This window comes from Triticum aestivum, chromosome 1D, assembly GCF_018294505.1.
Source record: "Triticum aestivum cultivar Chinese Spring chromosome 1D, IWGSC CS RefSeq v2.1, whole genome shotgun sequence".
In the NCBI taxonomy this organism is placed as follows: Eukaryota; Viridiplantae; Streptophyta; class Magnoliopsida; order Poales; family Poaceae; genus Triticum; species Triticum aestivum.
Window position 1 is genome coordinate 491,311,167 of NC_057796.1, and position 18,179 is coordinate 491,329,345.

Genomic DNA, 18,179 nt, shown 5'->3' on the forward strand with positions numbered 1-18,179 from the left:
ACAATAATGGGGTGACCCTGAAAATACTGCTTAAGCTTCCGGCTCACCATAAAAACCCCATATACAAGCTTCTGCCAATGTGGGTATCTCTGCTTTGACTTAATAAGAACCTCATTGATGTAATAAATAAGCCGTTGAACCACATATTCCTTTCCTGCCTCCTTGCGCTCCACCACAATAGCCACGCTGACAGCCCGGGCGTTAGCAGCCACATATAACAGTAATGGTTCCTTATCAATGGGGGCAGCAAGAACAGGTGGTTCGGCGAGCTGCCGTTTTAGAGCCTCAAACGCTTCATTAGCCGCATCACTCCAGACGAAGTCGTCTGTCTTCTTGAGCATTTGGTACAAAGGAATCGCCTTCTCTCCAAGACGACTGATAAACCGGCTTAAAGCAGCAATCCGGCCTGCCAATCGTTGAACATCATTGATACACTTCGGCTTAGCCAACGAAGTAATCGCCTTGATCTTCTCCGGATTAGCCTCAATGCCCCTGTTAGATACTAGGAAACCCAAGAGCTTGCCTGCCGGTACACCAAAAACACACTTGGCCGGGTTAAGCATCATCTTATAAACCCGGAGGTTATCAAAGGTCTCCTTCAAGTCATCTATCAATGTCTCCTCCTTCCTGGACTTTACCACGATATCATCCACATAAGCATGAACGTTGCGCCCGATCTGATTATGAAGGCAATTCTGAACACAATGCTGATAAGTCGCCTGGGCACTCTTGAGCCCGAAAGGCATAGACACATAGCAGAAGGCTCCAAAGGGAGTTATGAACGCTGTCTTCTCCTGGTCCTTAACTGCCATTTTGATCTGATGATAACCCGAATAAGCATCCAAAAAGCTCAAACGCTCACAACCCGCCGTAGCATCAATGATTTAATCAATACGAGGGAGAGCAAAAGGATCAGCTGGACACGCCTTGTTCAAATCTGTGTAATCCAAACACATACGCCAAGTGTCGTTCTTCTTAAGTACCAGCACCGGATTAGCCAACCACTCCGGATGAAAAACTTCAACAATGAACCCCGCTGCCAAAAGCCGGGCTACCTCCTCACCAATGGCCTTGCGCCTCTCTTCATTGAACAGGCGAAGAAATTGTCTGACCGGTTTAAACTTGGGATCAATATTAAGGGTGTGCTCAGCGAGTTTCCTCGGTACACCTGGCATGTCAGAAGGCTTCCATGCAAAGATATCCCGATTCTCACGGATGAACTCGATGAGCGCGCTTTCCTATTTCGGATCCAGATTTGCGCTGATGATGAACTGTTTGGATGAATCGCCAGGCACAAAATCAACCATCTTAGTCTCATCAGCCGATTTAAACTTCAAGGCCGGATCATGCTCCGTAGTGGGTTTTTTCAACGAAGTCATATCAGCCGGATCAACATTATCCTTATAGAACTTCAGCTCCTCTGTCGCACAAACCGACTCAGCATATGCCGCATCACCTTCCTCATATTCCAAAGCGATCTTACGGCTTCCATGCACTGTGATGGTCCCCTTATGACCCGACATCTTGAGCTGCAGATAAACATAACAGGGCCGTGCCATGAACTTAGCATAAGCCGGCCGTCCGAACGGGGCATGATACAGACTTTGGATTTTCACCACCTCAAAAGTTAACGTCTCTGATCTTGAGTCATGATCATCTCCAAAAGCAACCTCCAGGGCTATCTTACCAACTGGATAAGCTGACTTGCCAGGCACCACACCATGAAATATGGTGTTTGACGGTTTAAGCTTCTTATCTGTTAACCCCATACGACGGAAGGTGTCGTAATAAAAAATGTTGATACTGCTCCCTCCATCCATGAGCACCTTAGTGAACTTATAACCTCCAACCTGAGGTGCCACCACCAACGCCAGATGACCCGGATTGTCAACCCGGGGCGGGTGATCCTCTCGGCTCCACACAATAGGCTGTTCAGACCAGCGCAAGTAACGAGGCACCGCCAGTTCAACGGAGTTCACCGCCCTTTTATGAAGCTTCTGATCGCGCTCGCACAGGCTAATGGTGAAGACGTGATATTGTCCACTGTTCAACTGCTTCGGGTGACTTTGATAACCTGACTGCTGCTGCTACTGATTTCCCTGCTGGTTATAACCACCTTGGTTGCCCTGATTACCTTGATTGCTCTGTCCACCCTGATTACCTTGGAACCCTGAACCGGAATTACCTCCGCCATAAGCCGGCCCGTAGGACCCAGGTCCTGAACCGCCAGACGGTCCATGATCATACCGAAAGAGATCTGAATTTTTGAAATCCCGCATAATGTTACAATCCTTCCAGAGGTGCGTAGCTGGCTTCTCTTTCGTTCCGTGCCTCGGGCAGGGCTGATTCATCAGACGCTCAAGATTGCTACCTAATCCTGCACCTCGTGGGGGTGGTCTACCCTTACGATGCTGGCCATTGTCCTGCGCATTGGTGTTAACCACAAAATCTGAATTGTTGTCTGCTTTACGCTTACCATTGTTATTGTTGCCCGCCGGATTATGCTGCTGCCCCTTGGTGTTGCCGTTCTTCTTTCCCTTCCCCGGCTTTTCATCGTCACACTCGGGGTCCTTGGTACTATCAGAATCAGCATACTTAACCAGAGTAGCCATGAGCGTTCCCTTGTGATTGCAGTGACGCTTGAGCCGTCCCAGCTTCAATTTCAAAGGCTTAAACCTGCAATTACCCTCCAATGTCAAAATGGCTGAGTCAGCTTTGATGCGGTCCGATGAATGCAAAATCTCTGAGACTCGGCGCAGCCAACGGGTTGTTGACTCGCCCTCTCCCTAGACGCAGGCAGCTAAATCCACAATTGACATGGGTTGCTTACACGTGTCCTTGAAGTTTGCTACAAACCGTACTTTTAACTCAGCCCATGACCCGATGGAGTTAACTGGTAAACTTTTCAGCCAGGTGCGAGCCGTTCCGTCCAACATCATAGTGAAATACTTCGCACATGCCGCTTCATCCACATCCAGCATCTCCATTGCCATCTCATAACTCTCAACCCATGACTCGGGGGGTAAATCGGCGGTGTAATTAGGCACCTTACGCGGACCCTTGAAATCCTTGGGTAGCCGCACATTACGCAAAGCCGGGGTGAGGCAGGGCACTCCCCAAGAGCTGAAAGTAAGACCTCGTTCCACGGAAGTCGTCGGACGAACCGGAGTGAGCTGACGGTCCTGTGCTACTAACTCGGCTTCTCGACGTGCTCTGCCGTTATCCACCACATCCCGAGCATTTGCCCCACCACGCGCCGGATTAGGACCTCGAGGGGCATCACGGTTTCGCGCACTGCTTGACACAGCCGGTTCATCGATGTGTCGGCTGTAACTCCGGCTCGGGCATGGGGTTGAATGAAGTCTGTCTCTGCTATATGAATAAGCCTGCTGCTGCACCATGGCCATTTGAAGAAGATCCCTGGCGCGCCGCGTCTCGACCGCCGTTGGGGACTCACCCTCCATTGGAATAGCTGCCAACCGTGACGCCGCAGCGATCATGTTATCCAAAGGGGTGGAGAAGTGACCCGGCGGCGCCAGTATATACTGCGGTGGGTCATGGGTCCGTCGAGGCGGGTCAGTCACCCGTGGCTGATCCGGTGCTCCTGTCCCTGGCGCTTCAATCCGGTTTACCGCTGCCAGATTACTGGTTCCTGCTCCTGGCGTGCCGAAGAGATTCATTGCTTTATAAACCGGTGGCAGTCGAGATCGATGCCTTCTCCTCAACACGTCGTTTGAAGCGTTCTGACCCAACATGAGTCGGTAATTTTCTGCCTGAATCCGTTGTGCTTGTGCTTCTAAAGCGGCCCGCTCCTCAGCCATCCTGGTTTCCTCAGCCGCTAAGTCCTCCTTGGCATGAGTTATCTGATCCTGCAGCTTAGCAACCTCCACATTATGCTGATCTTGGGTGTCTGGGGTAACCTTTGCGGTCAGTAATGTCATCCAGGCGTCCAATAAACCGGACAAGACTTGGGCCGGCCGGCGCGCGCGGCCTCCTGCCCCAGCTGTCGATCCAGAAATTATTGCTGCCGCAGCTGAAGATTGCAAAGTGGGCTGCGTACCGGCCATGAAAATCGCAACCCGGTTCGGCGGTTCAAGGGGGTCCGGAATACTGTCGCCATCGGAGCCGCCCCCCAAACCGGCCATCATGCAACTGGTACAGTGACTTCTTCTCCCCGGTGGATGATTCACCATCTGAATAAACGACCGTCTCACCATCGAACACCGGTTCAAGCTCCGCACCGTTGATGAATCCTACGAACGCACGTTTCATGGCAGACTGAACCCGGGCAGGGCTTGCACGCTGAGCCGTCTCGACGAGGTCGGTGCAAATGTCCGGCTCAGGGCCCGGTTCGCCGATCTTGCCGATGAAGAGGTGAATTCCTCCAAAGGGGACCCGGTACCCGTACTCGATTGAGCCGGCCTCGGGGCCCCAGCCTGCGTCGTCGATGTAGAGCTTGCCGCGACGACTCTTGGTCATCCGGCCCACGGCATATCCCTTGAGCCCTTCAAAGTTGCCCTTCAAGCACTCGAAACCATCGTGCGATAGCCCCACGGTGGGCGCCAACTGTCGTGGAATTGTCACGGCAGATGTCCTAGCAAAAGGACTTAGTCGTGGAGCCATCGCAACGGGCTAGCTTAAAGGGGTTAAACCGGACACAGGACACGGGAGAGTTTATACTGGTTCGGCCCCTTGCGGTTAAGGTAAAAGCCTACGATCCAGTTGTGGTGGGATTGATGTGGTCTCGATGATCAGGGAGCGGAATCGCTTTACCTAGATCTCGAGCTGCTCTTTTCTTGTCCTTGAACCGCCGCCGGGTCGTGCCTTTATATACACAGGTTGACGCCCGCCGGCTTACAGAGTCCCGATGCCGGTTTATACACGTATCCGGCTCGGTTTCTACTTTCTCATACCTCATGATACAAGTTATACATTACATGGCGATTTATATCTACATGCCCTAATCTACCTCCGGGCCTTGAGCCTTTTGAGTCTCTGTAGTAAAGCGCCTTATTCCTTGTCTTCATGGGCTTGAAATATAAACAATCCATTATGGGGATAACCCGGCCTCACCTGGCCGGCTTATACCCAGTAGTAATATCCCCAACATAGGGCATGATTCTTCTTAACTATTTACCAATTACAATCAGTACTTACTTAATGATCGACTATGCAAATTAAGTATATTGATTGTTATCTATGTGTACCAATCCAGCATGCTCGTGCACACTCTAGACGCCAGATCCTGCAGAAGGAGGAGGAGCTGTATGATGCGTTGTCTAAGGCTAACGAGCAGCATCTTTCAGCACAAGCCACTCAAAAAAGACCATTTGACCTTATGTAGGATACAAAATCACTTGATCTCCTTCCTTAATGTCCTGTTTGTTTGTTTGACAGAAGTTGATACATATATATGATCTCATTTGACCTACCCCTCTACCTTCAGGCGCTTGCAGGTGTACTCACAAAGGGCTCGGGGTGTGTTAGATTTGGCTTGCAAGGTGACACTTTACACGTTTATGCTGGTGCTTTCCTGCTTGGTATCATTGGCGCTGGCAGGATGTTAGGGTTAGGGCCAGAAATCAATGAAGACGACATTCAAAGACTGAGAATCAAAGATGGCTCAGTTGAATTATGACAACTGCAGAGTTTGGTTAGCTAGCACCGCGCTATCTTTGGTGACTTTGTGTGAGAGAGTGAATTACAGAAAACATCGACATTAAAGGTTAGGGTTGCAAAAACCTCACTTCTACAGATTTGTGCCAAAAACCGCTAATTCGGAGGCTAATGTTTTGAAGAAAAAACACTAGTTGGCAGCTTTAGCCATTTAATGATGATTATGACATGTGGAGCCCGCTTTTATTGACGTGGCGTGACGGTTTGGACTAGATGTCGTTAGACGTCTTTTTTCTTGTGAAAAACTCCTTTAGGAAACAAACAGCCAACTCCCCTGGGTCAAAGAGATAAAAAAGCACAAACTCTCCTCCCCTTGTGCCGTCGTACGTGCTGAGCGCCTCGCCGCCCCGGCAAGCCCCGCCACCGGTAGGCCCGCGCATGCCACAGCCCCTGCCCTCCCTGGGCCGCCGCCCCTCCCCTATCACCCGTGCGCCGCCGTCGTTCCCTCTCCACATCAACCGCCACCGTCGCGTTAGATCCGGCCACATCTGGTGGTCACGGTGGCCTCCACTGCTCCCGCCCGACATTGGCGAGGACGTGCCTGCCTGGGAGGCTAGCAAGGCGCAGTTCTAGCTCTAAGATCCTCTCCCTCCCACTCACCAGATCCGGCAGAATCCGGCCGGGAAAACGAGCTGCGGCTACACGTTGCTCTGGCCATCGCCTCGTCCCGCAGCTCGTCCGCCGGAAGAAGGCAGGGTGGAGCGGTGCCGGCGGGGGAAGATGGAGGTGGTCAATGGCTCGGGCTGCTTCTCACATGCACCAAGCTCCACCATGGCTATGCCGCTAGTGAGCACTGTCTCCGCCGCTGGATCAGGCGAGCTCCCTTTCCGGCTGGCGCATACTATGTCTGCCACCAACCATCTTTCTCGTACTGTCTCTACCATGGCCATGCCGCAAGATGAGTGCCTGTGGGGAGTGCGTGTGGGGCCAGCGGGTAGCGCGTGCGGGGCCGGCGGGCGTTCGGGTGCCTCCCTAGCAAGATGGGCGAGCTGGGGGCTGATTGTGTTTTTTATTATGAATGAAGGGTGTCTATGCAAAATAAAAGGGGTTGTTGTGTAAATTCAGAACTAATCACTGTCTAACGCCATTTATGCTGAACCGTACGCCACGTCAGCGAATATGGGACCCACCTATCACAATCGTCTTGGCAGTATATTGGGAAAAGATTCTTGCAGTTTTCTTGCACCTGTATTCAAAGTCTTGCACTTGAAATTAACTCTCTCTTTCTCTCTCCCTTATTCTCCGATCTCTCGTTAAGAGCATAGTTAATAGAAGAGCCGGCAATGGGCTCTATACGGATGCCAGGTCACTTATAGCCATCAGGTAAGAACTCTCATACAATAAAGCTGGCTGCAGGCATTAGCTATAGTAATTAATGTTTACATGCATGTGAGAGAGAAAAATGTAACCGATTGGAGAGGAGAAAGCTGGGCTAGCTTTTAACCCTTGCATGCAGTTCCCTTTTCTCGGGCATCACGCTGTAGCCGGGTGACTCACGGAGGGCCCGCTCCCTTCTCTCTCCTGCCTTCTCTTTCCTCCAGTTGGATTTTATCTGAGGTGACATGGCTTGTAGCCAGTTTTTTTAGAAAAGGAGGATGACCCCCGGCCTCTGCATCTGGGAGATGCATACGGCCACTTTATTGATTATTCTCGAGGACCTTACAAAGTATTACAAACAATATACCTGAATCCATCATCTTGGCAACATATGCCATTACTCCTATCCATATGATGAAGGGGTGCTAGCTGGGCCACTACACTAACCACTCACCTAAGCCTAACATCAAAAGCCGGAGGCCCCAGCCGAGCCACATACTGGGTCTGGGGCACAATCCAGTCAGACGCACTCATGTGTCATCGCCGCCATCTTCCACAGGTCTTGACTAGGCGCTATTATACTTGCTCTAATTGCTGCCAAGACCCCCAGCCGGCCACTGCCGTATTTACCCCCAGCCACTTAATTCCACCTACCGGCCATTACTCCTCCCTCTTCCCAATCTCCACAGCAGAACGTCCCTACTACCGCTCCGTTATTTTTCATCCATGAAGCCAAAGAAGGAGAGGAGATTGATGCAGCTTATTAGTACTCATAAGAGAAGGGATTCTATCTGCAACGTACACATGGATGCATGCTACGACGAGAAACCGGGCGGGGAGATGATTGTCCGGCAAGAAAAGGGAAGGGTGCATTATGGGGTGGGTTTCTGTGTTGGGTCCGCATGTTGGAGATTACTTGACGAATTGTCTAGACAACCAGATTCCCCCCCCCCACATATGTTCTGGATTTGTGTGTGTGTGTGGGGGGGGGGGGTGTCAGACTATCCATGCGGGTTGAATTTTAGGGAGCCCGTTAGCCCGTTTGATGTCTAAATACGCCCGGACGAGAAATGAGTTTCAATATTGAAGACCATCTTAATCATTTGTTTTTTTATATGCATTATGGCCTGTAGCAACGCACTGACATTCAAATCATAAGGATCGTAGTACATGTCACGTACATATCGACCTGGCAAAACTGAAAAGATAGCAGAATACTAGTCTTTGCATAAAGGAACACCAGCCAAGAAATAAAATTATAAACAAGACTGAAGAAACCTTTGAGCTTGACACCGACATTCGTCACCTGCCTCTGGCACCACCTCAGCAGTCACCAATTTTTTTTAACGGATCACCTCCACACCCGAGCTCGACGCGGCTCCACCATTGATATGCAGCTTTGCAGACCTTCAATGATGAAACCATTACCGTTGAAGAAATCAGACCGAAGCAACATCCCGGACACGTCATCAAACTCCAGATCTGGCACCCCCATACGACTAAGACAACGAAGGAGAAAACCATACCTGCCATTCACGAACCGCAAACCCAGCTAAGGGTCCACCATCTTTCAGCATTTAGAAGAAGACAATTGCAATAAAAATATTCCTCATGTATTTTTTTATAAAACTTCGATGTAGGGCTTGCCTAGGGTTGACTGATGTCAGCCATGTGGAGTTAAATGTTTTTATTGTTCCTGTTTGTTATTTTTTCAGTCAACCATTTTTTGGGATGCGTTTGACTCATCTCCGGTTGTGACATGTCTTAAGGCATCTCCAACAGTTTGTATGTTAGCTTGTTGGTAAAATATGCCATGTCATCAACCAACACCTTAACATACAACAACTTCAATGGGTTGTATCTAGTTTGCCTAATATAGGATGTGAGGCAATAAATAGGGTGCTCTCTCATTCTACATTGGAGCTTGTGCAAGGTGTGTTGGTTCATGTACATACAACCATCCCCTCTTTCCTTATTTATTGTATGACACATCATCAAAAATCTTATGTGGCAAATTCTATCAACAACTATCTTATAACCATTGGAGATGCCCTTATATGGGTCGGCTTGTGTCGTTCTCCTTCTCTGCGACAAGTATTTCTGAACAGTGGGAGTACATAGGTTGTTTGTTGTTTTGTTTAGCTGGCAGTTGGGCTGTATTAGCAATGAGAACTGACTTGATCTCAATGAAGAGCAGTACGTTTCTGCATTTTTCCGTTTATTAGTTGCGCGATACTAGCTGATTTCACTGGACAGCAGCAAGTTACAGCCCCACCAGTAAACCGCCTTCTTTTAGCAGATGATTGTCTCCTAATGTTCAAGGCGAATGTAGTTGGAGCTATGGAGATATAATTCAGAAGTACTATGCTGCATCTGCTCAAAGGGTAAATCTTATGAAATCACCCGTGCGTCATTACAGAACAATACGATGCAAATGCGGATTTAAACTATATTGTGCTATTTCCTACTACATATCTTAGTCCTCTTTGTAAAACAAAGAGTTTGGGAAACTGCTCTGACACCCTAAACGGGGTGTGGATATCTCATTATATAGGAGTACCAAAGGGTACAATACAATTACAGACGTATACAAGGGTCTACGTATATATACAGTCTAACACCCTCCCTCGATTTTTACTATGGCCTGAAGTACAAAGCAAGTTAAGATTGCGCCTACAGCCTACAAACTGTGGTTGTGGAAGAGGCTTCGTGAAGATATCAGCAAGTTGATCTTTTGACGAGATGAACTTGATACTGAGGAGCTTCTGTGCAACACGCTCTCAAACAAAGTGATAGTCTACCTCAATGTGTTTCGTTCGAGCATGAAACACCGGATTAGATGAAAGATAGGTAGCACCAATGTTGTCACACCAAAGCACTGGAGAATGAGCAGGAGAGACTCTCAATTCTCTCAACATGGATTGCACCCATATGATCTCAGCAGTCGCATCAGCAACTGCTTTGTACTCAGCTTCAGTACTGCTGCGAGACACCGTCGCCTGCTTGCGAGCATTCCAGGCGATCAAATTAGGACCAAGAAACACTGCATATCCCCCGTGGATCGCCTGTCATCAGGACACCCAGCCCAATCTGCATCTGAAAAGGCTGAGATCTCATAAGACGGTGCAGGCTGGAGAAGCAAACGATAAGAGGCAGTGAGACAAATATAACGCAGAATGCGCTTCAAAGCTGACCAATGAGACGTCCTGGGTGCATGAAGATACTGACAGACACGGTTGACTGCATAAGAGACATCTGGTCTGGTGATAGTAAGATACTGCAAACCACCAACGAGACTACGATACCCAGTAGCATCATCAGGTGAAAGAAGATCTCCATCAAGGGCAGACAACCGATCAGTAGCAGACATCAGAGTGATCGCGTGTTTATACTTCAGCATGCCAGCACGATGCAACAAGTCCAGAGAATACTTCTTCTGAGTAAGAGTCAACCCAGCAGAAGACCGTGAAACCTCCAGAGCAAGGAAGAAGTGCAGAGCACCGAAGTCCTTGACAGCAAAATCCCCACTCAAGGCAGCCACAAGACGATCCGCAGAAGCAGCAGAGGAACTGATGAGGATGATATCATCAACATAAACCAGGAGGTACATCGTAACCTTAGGACACTGAAGAAGGAACAAGGACGTGTCAGCAGTGGAGGGAAGAAAACCAAGAGCCCGAAGAACAGAGCCGAGGCGTGCATGCCACGCACGGGGAGCCTGTTTAACTCCATATAGCGCCTTAACAAGACGACAAAGATGATGAGGACGTGCAGGATCCACAAAACCCGGTGGCTGACGCATATAAACTTCTTCCTCCGGTAGTCCATGCAGAAAAGCATTCTGCACATCAAGCTGATGAACAAACCATCCTCGGGTAACAGCCAGAGACAGCAGCAAATGGTAGTAGGCTTGATAACCAGACTGAATATGTCTTCATAATCAAGACCATACCTCTGTTTGAAACCCTTGGCAACAAGCCGTGCTTTGTAGCGCTCAATAGAACCATCAGCATGTCTCTTGACTTTAAAAACCCACTTGGAATCAATAATGTTAACACCAGACGTCGGGGGAACAAGGTGCCAAGTGTCATTCTGAAGCAGAGCCTGAAACTCCTGTTCCATCGCGGCACGCCAATGACGAATACCCAGTGCAGCCTGAAAATGGCGAGGCTCAGCAGTGGGATCCGCAGCAATATGAGCCATACAAGCGGCGAGCCACGCGACAGTCCCGTCAGTGCGTTTCTTTGGCTGAAACACTCCTGTTTGACTGCGCGTGTGAGGACGAAGCATAGTTGTAGTCGGCTGTGTTGGCAAGGCCGGGCTCGGCATAGGCGACTGTAGAGGTGAGGCCAAATCAGCCTGTGAGCCAGCGCCAGATCCGCCTGGCACTGGGGAGAGCTGCAGCGTCGGGCCAGGTGTGGCCGGCCGATCCACATCTCCCAAAACAAGCGGCGTCGGGCCAGGCAAGGCCGGCCCATCTGGCGCAGAAGAGCCAGCGACTGGGCCACGTGTTGCGGCAGACGGCCCAGCCACCAGGCCAGGCACGAGCGACGCCCGCGAGCCAGCGTCCACCAAGTCGGGCGGGGGCGAAATCCGCGGGGCGGCTTCCATAGAGCCGGGTGAGGCCGGCACCCGCGGGACAGCTGCACCCGTTATGCATGCCCCATGCAGAGAATCCACATCCCGCTCCGGAGCATCATCCAGCACCTGTTCATCAAGTAGCTCAAGACGAGCACCACGTCCAATACCTGCAGTGTGTTTAGGAAGCAACACAGGAGCATTTGCAACATCCACAAATTGATCAGGCAAAGGTGTGGTAGAATGGATAGGTGGCATAGGAGTTTCAGAGTTATTTGAAAGTGCATGGAAAGGGAACACATTCTCATCAATAACGATGTCATGAGAGATGTAGACGCGATTGGTGGGAACGTGCAGGCATTTGTACCCTTTGTGAAGGGAACTATACCCAAGAAAAACACACTTTTTAGACCGAAACTCTAACTTACGTTTGTTGTATGGACGCAAATGGGGCCAACATGCAGACCCAAACACCTTGAGAAAAGTGTAATCTGGAATTTCGTTGAGTAAGAGTTCAAGAGGAGTTTTCATATTCAAAAGTCGTGAGGGTAGCCTGTTTATCAAGAAACAAGCGGTGGAGAAAGCATCACTCCAAAACCGAAATGGGACGGAGGCATGAGCTAGCAAAGTAAGGCCATTTTCTACAACATGACGATGCTTACGTTCAGCGGTTCCATTCTGCTGATGTGTATGAGGACAAGACACACGGTGTGAAATCCCAAGCTTGTTGAAAAAGGTGTTGAGGTTGTGATATTCACCCCCCCCCCCAGTCGGATTGAACATGAATGATTTTCTACTTAAGGAGACGCTCAACATGTGTTTGAAACTAAATAAAAACATCGAACACATCAGATTTTCGCTTAATAAGATAAAGCCAAGTAAATCGATTATAAGCATCAATGAAACTGACATAATAATTATGGCCACTAACGGACGTTTGGGCATGACCCCATACATTAGAAAACACAAGCTCAAGAGGATGTTTCACAACACGACTAGACTCTGAAAATGGAAGTTGGTGTCTCTTGCCCTGCTGACAGGCATCACAAATTGTTTCAGCAGTTTTATTGGACACAACTGGTAGTTCATGATGATGTAGCACATGACGAACTATAGGGGCAGCAGGGTGACCAAGGCGTGCATGCCAATGTGTAGATGACACACGAAGACCACTGAATGCCTGAGGAGAAGAATTTATAATGTGGACTTGAGGTTGTTTCCTCGGAAAGTGTATCATATGCTCATTACCATTAACATGACATTGCCTTTGTTGCAATCAATAACAGCCCCTGCATTATTCAAAAAGGTTCTTCCAAGAATAATAGACATACTATCGTCCTCGGGAATATCAAGAATAACAAAGTCCGTTAAAATAGTAACGTTTGCAACCACAACAGGCACATCCTCACAAATACCGACAGGTATAGCAGTTGATTTATCGGCCATTTGCAAAGATATTTCAGTAGATGTCAACTTATTCAAATCAAGTCTACGATATAAAGAGAGAGGCATAACACTAACACCGGCTCCAAGATCACATAAAGCAGTTCTAACATAATTTCTTTTAATGGAGCATGGTATAGTAGGTACTCCTGGATCTCCAAGTTTCTTTGGTATTCCACCCTTAAAAGTATAATTAGCAAGCATGGTGGAAATTTCAGCTTCCGGTGTCTTTCTTTTATTAGTAACAATTTCTTCCATATACTTAGCATAAGGATTCATTTTGAGCATATCAGTTAATCGCATACGCAAAAAGATAGGTCTAATCATTTCAGCAAAGCGCTCAAAATCCTCATCATCCTTTTTCTTGGATGGTTTATGAGGAAAGGGCATGGGTTTCTGAACCCAAGGTTCTCTTTCCTTACCGTGTTTCCTAGCAACAAAGTCTCTCTTATCATAACGTTGATTCTTTGGTTGTGGGTTATCAAGATCAACAACAGGTTCAATTTCTACATCATTATCATTGCTAGGTTGAGCATCAACATGAACATCATCATTAACATTGTCACTAGGTTCACGTTCATCACCAGATTGTGTTTCAGCATCGGAAATAGAAATATCATTAGGATTCCCAGGTGGTTCAGCAATAGGTTCACTAGAAGCATGCAAAGTCCTATCATTTTTCTTTTTCTTCTTTTTAGAAGGACTAGGTGCATCTACATTATTTCTCTGAGAATCTTGTTCAATTCTCTTAGGGTGGCCTTCAGGATACAAAGGTTCCTGAGTCATTTTACCAGTTCTAGTAGCCACTCTAACATCATAGTCATTATTCTTACTATTTAATTCATTGAGCAAATCATTCTGAGCTTTAAGTACTTGTTCTACTTGAGTGGTAACCATAGAAGCATGTTACTAATGAGTTTAAGTTCACCTTTAACTCTAGACATATAATCACCCAAGTTTTCAAGCATATTTGAATTGTATTTCAATTGTCTACTAACATAAGCATTGAAGTTCTCTTGTTTAACAATAAATTATCAAACTCATCTAAGCATTGTCTAGCAGACTTATAGTGAGGAATATCACCTTCATCAAATCTATAGAGAGAATTTACCTTTACTACCCGTGTCGGGTTATCAATACCATGCGTTTCTTCAATAGGTGATGAATTAAGATTATATATTTCTTCAACGGGCGGTAAGTTAAGACCATGTATGTCTTCAATAGGAGGCAAATTCTAAACATCTTCAGCTTTAATACCTTTTTCTTTCATAGATTTTTTTGCCTCTTGCATATCTTCAGGACTAAGAAATAGAACACCCCTGTTCTTCGGAGTTGGCTTAGGAGTTGGCTCAGGAATTGGCTCTGGAAGTGTCCAATTATTTTCATTTGTCAACATATTATTCAATAAAATTTCAGCTTCATCTGGTGTTCTTTCCCTGAAAACAGAACCAGCACAACTATCCAGGTGGTCTCTGGAAGCATCGGTTAGTCCATTATAGAAGATATCAAGTATTTCATTTTTCTTAAGAGGATGATCAGGCAAAGCATTAAGTAATTGGAGAAGCCTCCCCCAAGCTTGTGGGAGACTCTCTTCTTCAATTTGCACAAAATTATATATATCCCTTAAAGCAGCTTGTTTCTTATGAGCAGGGAAATATTTAGCAGAGAAGTAATAAATCATATCCTGGGGACTACGCACACAACCAGGATCAAGAGAATTAAACCATATCTTAGCATCACCCTTTAATGAGAACGAAAATATTTTAAGGATATAATAGTAGCGAGATTTCTCATCATTAGTGAACAGGGTGGCTATATCATTTAATTTAGTAAGATGTGCCACAATAGTTTCAGATTCATAGCCATAGAAAGGATCAGATTCAACCAAAGTAATTATATCAGGATCAATAGAGAATTCATAATCCTTATCAGTAACAAAGATAGGTGAAGTAGCATAAGGAGGATCATATTTCATTCTAGCATTCAGGGTTTTTTGTTTCAGCTTAGCTAATAATTTCTTAAGATCACTTCTATCATTGCAAGCAAGAAAGTCTCTAGCAGTTTCTTCATCCATAACATAGCCCTTAGGCACAACAGGCTATTCATATTTATTGGGAGAGTCTTCATCATCACTTTCATCAATATTATCAGTTTCCATAATTTCATTCTCTCTAGCCCTAGCAAGTTGTTCATCAAGAAATTCACCAAGTGGCACAGTAGTATCAAGCATAGAAGTAGTTTCACCATAAGTATCATGCATAGCAGAAGTGGCATCATCAATAACATGCGACATACCAGAATTAATAGCAGAAGCAGGTTTAGGTGTCGCAAGCTTACTCAAAACAGAAGGTGAATCAAGTGCAAAGCTAGATGGCAGTTCCTTACCTCCCCTCGTAGTTGAGGGATAATTTTCTTTCGCGTGTTTCAGGTTCTTCATAGTGACCAGCAGATATAAATCCCAAGTGACTCAAAGAATAGAGCTATGATACCCGGCAACGGCGCCAGAAAATAGTCTTGATAACCCACAAGTATAGGGGATCGCAACAGTTTTCGAGGGTAGAGTATTCAACCCAAATTTATTGATTCGACACAAGGGGAGCCAAAGAACATTCTCAAGTATTAGAAGTTGAGTTGTCAATTCAACCACACCTGGATAACTTAGTATCTGCAGCAAAGTATTTAGTAGCAAAGTAGTATGATAGTAACGGTAACGGTAGCAAAAGTAATATTTTTGGGTTTTGTAGTAATTGTAACAGTAGCAACGGAAAAGTAAATAAGCGAAGAACAATATGTGAAAAGCTCGTAGGCATTGGATCCATGATGGAGAATTATGCCGGATGCGGTTCATCATGTAACAATCATAACATAAGGTGACACAGAACTAGCTCCAATTCATCAATGTAATGTAGGCATGTATTCCGAATATAGTCATACGTGCTTATGGAAAAGAACTTGCATGCCATCTTTTGTCCTACCCTCCCGTGGCAGCGGGGTCCTAATGGAAACTAAGGGATATTAAGGCCTCCTTTTAATAGAGTACCGAACCAAAGCATTAACACATAGTGAATACATGAACTCCTCAAACTATGGTCATCACCGGGAGTGGTCCTGGTTATTGTCACTTCGGGGTTGCCGGATCATAACACATAGTAGGTGACTATAGACTTGCAAGATAGGATCAAGAACTCACATATATTCATGAAAACATAATAGGTTCAGATCTGAAATCATGGCACTCAGGCCCTAGTGACAAGCATTAAGCATAGCAAAGTCATAGCAACATCAATCTCAGAACATAGTGGATACTAGGGATCAAACCCTAACAAAATTAACTCGACTACATGATAAATCTCATCCAACCCATCATCGTCCAGCAAGCCTACGATGGAATTACTCACGCACGGCGGTGAGCATCATGAAATTGGTGACGGAGGATGGTTGATGATGACGATGGTGACGGATTCCCCTCTCCGGAGCCCCGAACCGACTCCAGATCAGCCCTCCCGAGAGAGTTTAGGGCTTGGCGGCGGCTCCGTATCGTAAAACGTGATGAATCTTTCTCTCTGATTTTTTTCTCCCCGAAGACGAATATATGGAGTTGGAGTTGAGGTCGGTGGAGCTCCAAGGGGCCCACAAGGCAGGGGCGCGCGCAGGGGGGTAGGGCGCCCCCACCCTCATGCCCAGGGTGTGGGCCCCCTGGCCTTAATTCTTTCGCCAATATTTTTTATTATTTCCAAAAATAATCTCCGTGGAGTTTCAGGTTATTCCGAGAACTTTTGTTTCTGCACATAAATAACACCATGGCAATTCTGCTGAAAACAGCGTCAGTCCGGGTTAGTTCCATTCAAATCATGCAAGTTAGAGTCCAAAACAAGGGAAAACGTTTTTGGAAAAGTAGATACGACGGAGATGTATCAACCATTTCGAGACTCCTCGTCATGTCCGTGATCATATCCGGGACTCCGAACTACCTTCGGTACATCAAAACACAAAAACTTATAATATTGATCATCACCGAACTTTAAGCGTACGGACCCTACGGGTTCGAGAACTATGTAGAGATGACCGAGACACGTCTCTGGTCAATAACCAATAGCGGAACCTGAATACTCATATTGGCTCCCACATATTCTACGAAGATCTTTATCGGTCAAACTGCATAACAACATACGTTGTTCCCTTTGTCATCGGTATGTTACTTGCCCAAGATTCGATCGTCGGTATCTCAATACCTAGCTCAATCTCGTTATCGTCAAGTATCTTTACTCGTTACGCAATGCATCATCCCGCAACTAACTCATTAGTCACATTGCTTGCAAGGCTTATAGTGATGTGCATTACCGAGAGGGCCCAGAGATACCTCTCCGACAACCGGAGTGACAAATCATAATCTCGAAATACGCCAACTCAACAAGTACTTTCGAAGACACCTGTAGAGCACCTTTATAATACCAAGTTACGTTCTGACGTTTGGTAGCACACAAAGTGTTCCTCCGATAAACGGGAGTTGCATAATCTCATAGTCATAGGAACATGTATAAGTCATGAAGAAAGCAATAGCAACATACTAAACGATCAAGTGCTAAGCTAACGGAATGGGTCAAGTCAATTACATCGTTCTCCTAATGATGTGATCCCGTTAATCAAATGACAACTCATGTCCATGGCTAGGAAACTCAACCATCTTTGATCAACGAGCTAGTCAAGTAGAGGCATACTAGTGACACTATGTTTGTCTATGTATTCACACATGTATTATGTTTCCGGTTAATACAATTCTAGCATGAATAATAAACATTTATCATGATATAAGGAAATAAATAATAACTTTATTATTGCCTCTAGGGCATATTTCCTTCAGTTTCCCACTTGCACTAGAGTCAATAATCTAGATCACATCGCCATGTGATTTAACATCAATTGTTCACATCACCATGTGATTAACACCCATAGTTCACATCGTCATGTGAACAACATCCAAAGGGTTTACTAGATTCAGCAATCTAGTTCACATCGCCATGTGATTAACACCCAAAGAGTACAAAGGTGTGATCATGTTTTGCTTGTGAGAGAAGTTTAGTCAATGGGTCTGCCAAATTCAGATCCATATGTATTTTGCAAATTTCTATGTCAACAATGCTCTGCACGGAGCTAATCTAGCTAAT